This window comes from Grammomys surdaster, unplaced genomic scaffold, assembly GCF_004785775.1.
Source record: "Grammomys surdaster isolate TR1022 unplaced genomic scaffold, NIH_TR_1.0 123837, whole genome shotgun sequence".
Classification (NCBI taxonomy): Eukaryota; Metazoa; Chordata; class Mammalia; order Rodentia; family Muridae; genus Grammomys; species Grammomys surdaster.
The window spans coordinates 70,429-79,366 of NW_021618987.1; the positions used below are offsets into that span (position 1 = coordinate 70,429).

General features: G+C 40.1%; 1 pseudogene; it reads right to left on the reverse strand.

The window, feature by feature from the left end:
- LOC114636391 overlaps positions 1-8,938 on the reverse strand; it is a 43,406-nt pseudogene that overhangs the window by 22,112 nt on the left and 12,356 nt on the right.

Here is an 8,938-nt window from a genome sequence, read left to right on the forward strand (position 1 = left end):
AGAAGCCTACAGAACACCAAATAGACTAGACCAAAAAAAAAAAAAATACCTTCCGTCACATAATAATCGAAACATCAAATGCACAAAACAAAGAAAAAATACTAAAAGCAGTAAGGGGAAAAGGTCAAGCAACATATAAAGGCAGACCTATAAGAATTACACGAGATTTCTCACCAGAGACTATAAAAGCCAGAAGAGCCTGGACTGATATCATACAGACCCTAAGAGATCACAAATGCCAGCCCAGACTACTATACCCAGCAAAATTCTCAATCACTATAGATGGTGAAACCAAGATATTCTATGACAGAATCAAATTTGCACAATATCTTCCCACAAACCAAGCACTTCAAAGGACAATTGATGGAAAACTCTAATACAAGGAGGGAAACCACAACCTAGAAAAAGCAAGGAAGTAATCTTCCAACAACTCCAAAAGAAGATAGCTACACAAACATAATTCTACCTGTAATAACAAAAATAACAGGAAGCCACAATCATTTTTCCTTAATATTTCTTAACATCAATGGACTCAATTCTCCAATAAAAAGATGCAGACTATTAGACTGGATACACAAACAGGACCCAGAATTTTGCTGCATACAGGAAATGCACCTCAGTGACAAAGACAGACACTACCCCAGAGTAAAAGGATGGAAAACAATTTTCTAAGCAAATGGTTCCTAGAAACAAGCTGGAGTAGCCATTCTAATATCAAATAAAATCGGCTTTCAACCAAAAGTAATCAAAAAAGATAAGGAAGGACACTTCATACTCATCAAAGGAAAAATCTACCAAGATGAACTCTCAATTCTGAACATCTATGTTCCAAATGCAAGGGCACCCAAATTAATAAAAGAAATTTTACTAAAGTTCAAAGCACACATAGCACCTCACCCAATAATAGTGGGAGACTTCAACACTCCTCTATAATCAATGTACACATAATGGAAACAGAAACTAAACAGAGACAAAGTGAAATTATCAGAAGTTATGGACCAAATGGGCTTAACAGATATCTACAGATCATTTTATCCTAAAACAAAAGAATATACCTTCTTTTCAGCACCTCATGGTGCCTCCTCAGGGCTGAAATCAACCATGTAGAAATGAAAAGAACTATACAAAGAATCAACAAAGCCAGGATCTAGTTGTCTGAGAAAATATTTTTCCCTTCATTCCTTCCTTCTTTCCTTCCTTATTTCTCTTTCTTTCCTTCCTTCTTTCACTCTTTGTCTCTTTCATTCCTTTGTTCCTTCCTTTTCTTTCCTTCTTTTGTTCTTTCTTTGTTTTTTATCAAATATAGTCCAACAGGAGTCAAACTGAAAAAGGAAACTTCACATTGTCTAGTAGGCAAATGATTATTTTCTTGACTGATGATTTACTATTGCAAGTACCCTGTACAGCTGTAACAAGAAATCAGTCTGCACAACATAGTAATTCAATTCCTTCATGACCTCTTCTTCAGTGCCTGCCTCCAAGTTCATGTTTGATTTCCTGTCCTGACTACCATTCATAATGTACTATAAGATATAAAATGAAATAAACTCTTTCCTCTCCAATAGGTAAATAAGTAAATAAATAATTTTTTAAAAAAATTAAAAAATAGAAATAAAAAAGTAAATAAAATGGGATACAGAGCTAAACAAAGAATTCTCAACTGAGGAATACCAAATGTCTGAGAAGCACCTAAAGAAATGTTCAACATCCTTAGTCATCAGAGAAATGCAAATCAAAACAACCCTGAGACTCTACCTCACACCAGTCAGAATGGCTAAGATCAAAAACTCAGGTGACAGCAGATGCTGGCAAGGATGTGGAAAAAGAGGAACACTCCTCCATTGTTGGTGGGATTGCAAGCTTATACAACCGCTCTAGAAATCAGTCTGGCAGCTCTTCAGAAAACTGGAAATAATCCTACCTGAGGACCCAACTATACCACTCCTGGGCATATACCCAAGATTCTCCAACATATAGCAAGGACATATGCGCCACTGTGTTCATAGCAACCTTATTTATAATAGCCAGAAGCTGGAAACAACCCAGATGTCCCTCAGCAGATGATTGGATACAGAAAATGTGGTACATTTACACAATGTACTCAGCTATTAGAAACAATGACTTCATGATATTCACAGGCAAATGGATGAAACTAGAAAATATCATCCTGAGTGAGGTAACCCATTCACAAAAGAACACATATGGTATGTACTCACTGACAAGTGGATATTAGCCCAAAAGCTCAGAATACACAAAATATAACTCACAAACCATATGAAGCACAAGAAAATGGAAGAATAAAGTATGGATGCTTCAGTCCTGCTTAGAAGGGGGAACAAAATAATCATGGAAGGTAGAAAGAGAAAGGAATCTGGGAGGGATAGAGGAGGGGGAAGGGAAAAGGAGCAGATGTGAGAGGAGACAGGGGAGAAGTACAGAGGTTCAGGAAATTGAATGGAAGTGTGTAACAGTGAGGAATGAGGAACTTTGGATAGCCAATAGAAAGTCCCAGGTGCCAGGGAAGCAAGCAGTTGCCAGGAGCCAAATGGGATGTATTAGACAAAATACCTAACAAAGGGGAAATAGAACCTGTAGAGACCATAACCAGTGGATAGGCATGGTCCCAGGTTGAGGGATGAAACCACCCACTCATCTCAAAAATTTTAACCCAGAATTGTTTCTGTTTAAAGGAAATACAGGGACAACCATTGGAACAGAGACTGAAGGAAGACCATCCAGAGACTGCCCTACCTGGGGATCCATTCCATCTGCAGACACCAAACCAAGACACTATTGCTGATGCCAAGAAGTGCTTGTTGACACGAGCCTTGTATAGCTGTCCCCGTGACAGGGGAAGGACTGAAGGAGCTTAAGGGGATTGCAATCCCATAAGAAGAACAACAATATCAACTAACTGGAACCCCCAGAGCTCCAAGGGACTAAATGGTTCCAATTGCTTATGTATGTGGCATCAATGGGAGAGGCCTTTGGTTCTGTGGATGTTTAATGTCCAGCATAGGGGAATGCTAGGGAGATGAGGCAGGAGTGGGTGGGTAGGGGAGCACCCTCATAGAGACGGGGAAGGGGGATGTCATAGGGGAATTGCAGAGGGGAAACCAGGAAGGGAACCAACATTTGAAATATAAATAAATAAAATAACCAATAAAAAAGGGGAGAGAAATTCAAAAAAAGGAGTTGCCATGGTCTGTAGGGTTAATTGGGGTCCTGCATCTGCTCTGTCACAGGGCTCACCCACTCAGGAGGCAAGACACAAGAAGTTGACCATATTTTCCCCACATTGGGGCCAGGCAGGTGTTGGGCCATAGGTAAGCCACAGAACATTGCTCTAGTGGTTGGAAGCGAAGTCTGACGTGGGACAGCAGAAGCCAGCTTGGGGGCAGGGACATCCCTGGGGCTGTGATGAGGCCAAGGCTGTCTGGTTCTCAGGCTCTCAGACACCCAGGTGCCACTGGGGGCCACAGAAGAGTTGAGAATGAAATGGGTGACGGTGGGCTGGATCTGGCCCGGGGGCTAGAGGGGATAAGAGGGGCACTCTAGCTGGTTCCACGGGGATAGTCCTTGGCTTGTCAGTGGTGGTTGTCTTGGCTTGAGCTTGGTGGTGGCCATGGCTGGGAGTACAAAGAGACCTTCTATGGGAGACCATATGGTGGCTCTATAGGCAAAGACCTTCTCCATGGCTCCCCACAGAGGATCCCGATGAAAAGAGGCAGTCCATGGTTTTAAGGCATTTATTGTCAGTGCAGAAAGTGGATGAGTAAAACCATATACCACTTCTCAGGGTGGTCCTGAGGTTAAATACATTTTGCATGGAGGAGTGTCTGGGAAGGAAAGCTAATTGGCTAAACCTCCAGGCCTTTAGGTACCTCATAACATTGTTACAAGAAAGTCTCCACTTTCCTCTGGTCTCAACCCCAGCAGAAGCCCAAGTTGTGGTAATCAATTGTAACACCAACAGCTCACTCCTATTTGATTCCTGAGGTGACTTAACAATGTGAATTCCAGAATCCCAGAAGGCAGCTATGGGATTAATTGAATATAAAATGTCCCCCATAGACTCACATGTTTGAGCCTTAGTTCTGAACACATGGTACTTTTTGGGAAAGTTCTGAACTTTAGGAGGTTGAGCCTCTCTAGAGGAAGTAGGTTGTTACAACTAGATCTTGAATCTTTATAGGTTGGGATTCCTGTTTCTTGGGCGTTAGATGCAGTGTGATCAGTTAGCCTCCTGTTTCTGTCAACATGTTTTCTTGCCATGAGGGACTGTATATCCCTGGAAATGTAAGTCAAAATAGGGCCTTTCTCTTTTCAGTTGCTGTTCTCGGAGAATTTTGTCAAAGCAACAGGAAAATAACTAATGCAACAGTCTAGCACCCAACAACTGTGCTGGTACTTACTCTTTCATGGTGATGGGATTGCCTTTTTCTGCTTCATGCCTTATGTTTTTCACCAACAAATCTGCATACTGGTTAATGATGGGGAACATCTACATGCAAAACAAAATATTATCTGTTGTAAGATGAGAAGGTTTAATTCTCAGTGAACACCTTTCCAAGAATCAAGAGGTCACATTAACACAAAAGGTCATTGTTAGGAGGTTTCAACTCAGAGGACACTGACTGGAAAAGGACTGTGATTCTCCATTCTACCTGTCCCCAGATATGTTCCTCATGTTTCCAATGAAAAGTTTATTACTTCATTACCTCTTTGAGCTTCCCACTGGTGAAGGTTGGAGACAGCACTGTTCTTAATCTCTTCCATTCTTCTTTCTCAGAAAGTTGATAGCTTTTTCTAAAACTCCTACTTGAACAATCCTCTAGAATCCAAAGTAAAAGAGATGTTGCCATATACAAGTTTGGAGAACTCTGCAGTTGAAATAAATAAATAAATAAATAAATAAATAAATAAATAAATAAATAAATGGTATCATTTATTTTAAAATATTTATGACCACATAGTGAGTTAATGTAATGTGTTCAATGAATATTTGTCTCAAATGCCTAACCCTATAGGAGGGTGGAGGTGGCACACAGCCAATGCATGTGGCTGAAGACTTTATTGTGTAGCCTTCTCTTTCTATAGTATTTCCACACAGATGAAGAACCACTGTTTCAGGGGGACTAGATGGCGACAATACTTCCAGTCTGTGCCAAGCAGAAAGGAACTAATTTAAACTGGTGGCCTTGTAGAGACAGGTCAGTTAAATATTTACATATATTCATAGGATGAGCTTCTTGATAAGGGCGTGAAAAAAGTGGTTTGAGAAAACAATAACAGTATTTGAAAAAATCTAAGTATTAAACTCTTTTTTTCTTACTGATTTTCTTTAGGTGGAGATGATTATACTTCCCTCTTTATTATAGTCTTGGACTACCTCCTTGAATCTTACGACTGTCATAAAAACACACATTTTGAAAAAAAAATAGATATTTTGTCATTCTGAATTTTAAAATGAGTACATTTTGCATTTGATGTCTCTATACTAAAATAACGTAGGTAGATATCAAAGCTGAATATGACTTAAAAATTTTAAATGAAAATCACATTTTTAATGTTTTCACTCGGAGTATGCAATGTGTGCATGAGCAGAGGCAAGAGCAGGATATCAGGTGTCCTGCTTCGTTGGTGTACCTTATTATTTTGAGACAAGATTTCTTCTAGAGCCTAAAGCTCCCTGTTACATCTAGGCTGACTGGCTAGAGAGCTCCTGGAATCTTCTTGTCTCTGTCTCCAGTGCTGGAGTTATTGCACCTGTGGCCATGCCTAACTTTTTTATGTTAATGCAAAAAACCTTTGTAAGATACAAGAAAAATAAACAAAGATTTGGGTACATTTTTAAGGTAAGTGAGAGTAGGTAAGACCACGTGAAACACACAATCACTTTCACAATCATTCCAAAGAAATAAAATACTAGGGGTTAGAAAGAGGACTCAAAGGATAAGCAGTAGCTATTCTTCCAGAGGACCAGGGTTTGGTTCTCAGCACCCACATGTCAACTTAAATCATCTGTACTCCAGTTCCTGGGGGTTTGAGGGCCTTGTCTAGCTCCATAGGGATGCAGCATGCACATGCTACACAGACTTAAATGTAGAAAAAACACCCATCAACACGAAATAATACAATAAAAGTAAATAAATAAAAGAAGAGGATATACTTTTGGTGTGAATATAACAAAAAATGTACACTATGCTGAAAGCTGTAAAAATGATGATCAAAGAAAATTTGAAGGAATGGAAAAGCATATCATGTTTTTAGACCAGATAACTCTGCCAAGGAGATGCCTCACCAAATAAAAGCACCTTTTTTCTCCAAATTTGAATCCCCAGCTATAGCCGTCATAACCAAAGTGTTACAAACAGAAGGGGGCAGATCTTAAGAGCTCACTGGCAATTTACCTAGGATGAAACATCGAACTTGGGGTTCCATCTCAAGGGAATAAAGCAGAGTGATAAAACAGGACACTCAAAGTCCTCCGCTTCTCTTGGCACATGAACACTTAGACACAAGTATGCAGGCAACACACATAAAATTCAAAATATTAACAACAGTTCTTTTCTCCAAATTTATCCAAAAAAAAGTCCATTCTCATAGCATAGATGACTGGGTTTTTCATGTGTAGACATCAATAAACTCATTCTGAGTTTGCATGAAAGGACAATGAAATAAGATTTTAAGTGAAAGAGATACATAGAAATGATGCTGAAAATAAGGAGGAACCAATTGTTCCATTCCATGTGGAGTCAAAATGCAGGTACAGACTTTGTGCTACAAAACTCAAGTCCAAATGGATCAAAGACCTCAATATAAAACCAGACACACTAAATCTAATTAAGTGGAATAGCCTTGAACTCATTGGTATAGAAGACAACTTCCAGAACAGAAAACCAATACCTCAGGCTCTTAAATAAATGGAATAAATATAAATAAATATTGATAAATGGGATCTCATGAAACTGAAAAGCATATATAAAGCAAAGGACAATGTCAATAGGACAAAAAGGCAACCACAGATTGGGAAAAGATCTTCACCAACCCTCCATCTGACAGAGAGCTAATATCCAAAATTTATAAAGAACTTAATTTATAAAGAACTCAAGAAGTTAGACACCAACAAGCCAAATAACAAGCTTTAAAATGTGGTATAAAGCTGAACAGAGAATTCACAGCAGAGGAATCTCGAATGACTGAGAATCACTTAAAGAAATGTTCAAAGTTCATAGTCATCAGAGAAATGCAAATAAAAACAACTCTGAGATTCCATCTTGCACTCATCAGAATGGCTAAGATCAAAATGATAGCATGTTCTGGCAAGGAAGTGGAGCCAGGGAAACCCTCCTCCATTGTTGGTGGGAATGCAAACTTTGACAACCACTTTGGAAATCGATTTGGTTGTTTCTCAGAAAACTTGGAATAGTTTTATCTCAAGACCCAGCTATACCACTTCTGGGCATATACCCAAAAGATGTCCCACTATATCACAAGAACACTTCCTCAACTATGATCACAGCAGCTTTATGCTTGAAAGCCAGAAACTGGAAACAACCTAGATGTCTCTCAACTGAAGAATGAGTAAAGAAAATGTGGTACATGTACACAATGGAATGCTGTCCAGATATTAAAAACAAAGACATCTTTGGAACAGAGTCTGTGGAAATGGCCAAGTAATAACCCCCCTCAACTAGAGCTATGAATTTTGCAGGCAAATGGATGGAACTTGAGAATATCATCCTGAGTGAGGTAACCCAAACCCAAAATGACATGCATGGTATGCACTCATTTATAAGTGGATATTAGCCATAAAATACAGGATACCCATGTTACACTCCACAGACCCCAAGAAGCTAACCAAGAAGGAAGACTCAAGCAAAGATACTTTAATCTCACTTAGGAGGGGAAATAAAATAGTCATAGGAGGCAGATGAAGGGAGGAACCTGGGTGGGAGAGGGGATGGGAAGGGGATGAGGAGGTTCAGAATCTAGAATGGGGAGAGACAGAAGAGATGGTCATACAGCCATAAGAATGAATGGAAATATGCTACTGATGGGTGTGGGGAATACCTCAAGGACATTCCAGAGACTTGGGAAGGGGAGACTCCCAAGAATTAATGGGAGTGACCTTAGCTGTAACTCACAGCACTAGGGATATGGAACCTGAAGAGGCCACCTGTAACCAGGCAGGAACCCTGGTGAAGTAATAAGGACACCAACCCACCCACAAAACTTTCAACCCAAAATTTATCCTGTCTACAAAAATTGCAGGAACAAGTGATGGAACAGAGTCTGTGGGAATGGCCAAATAATAACCCACCAAACTAGAGAGCTATCCTATAGGGAAGCACCAATCTCTAACATTATTAATGATACTGTTATGCTTGCAGACAGGAGTCTAGAAAAGCTGTCCTCTGAGAGGCTCTGCCACGCAGCTGATTCAGAGAGATTCAGAGACTCACATCCAAACATTGGATGGATCTTGGAGACCTTTATAGAAGAGTTGGAGGAAGGATTGAGGGACACAAAAGGAGTAGAAATTCTTCAGAAAGACTAACAGAATCAACTAATCTAGACCCTTGTAGGCTCTACAGGCTGAACCACCAACCAAGGAGCACACACAGGCAGGACCTAGGACCTCTTGCACATATGTAACAGATGTGCAGCTCAGTCTTCATGTGGGTCCTGTACAATTGGAACAAGGTCTTTCCATAAAGCTGTTGCATGTCTGTGGAATATGCCCTTCTAGACAGGCTGCCTTGTTTGGCCTTTGTGGGAGAGGATGCACCTAATCCCACAGAGACTTGATGTGCCAAAGTGGAGAGATACCCACAGGGGTCCTCCACACTCTCAGAGGAGAAGAGAATGAGGGATGAGGAGAGAAACTGTTGGGAGCCGACTCTTAGCCGAAAGTGGCTATCATCTTTACAGC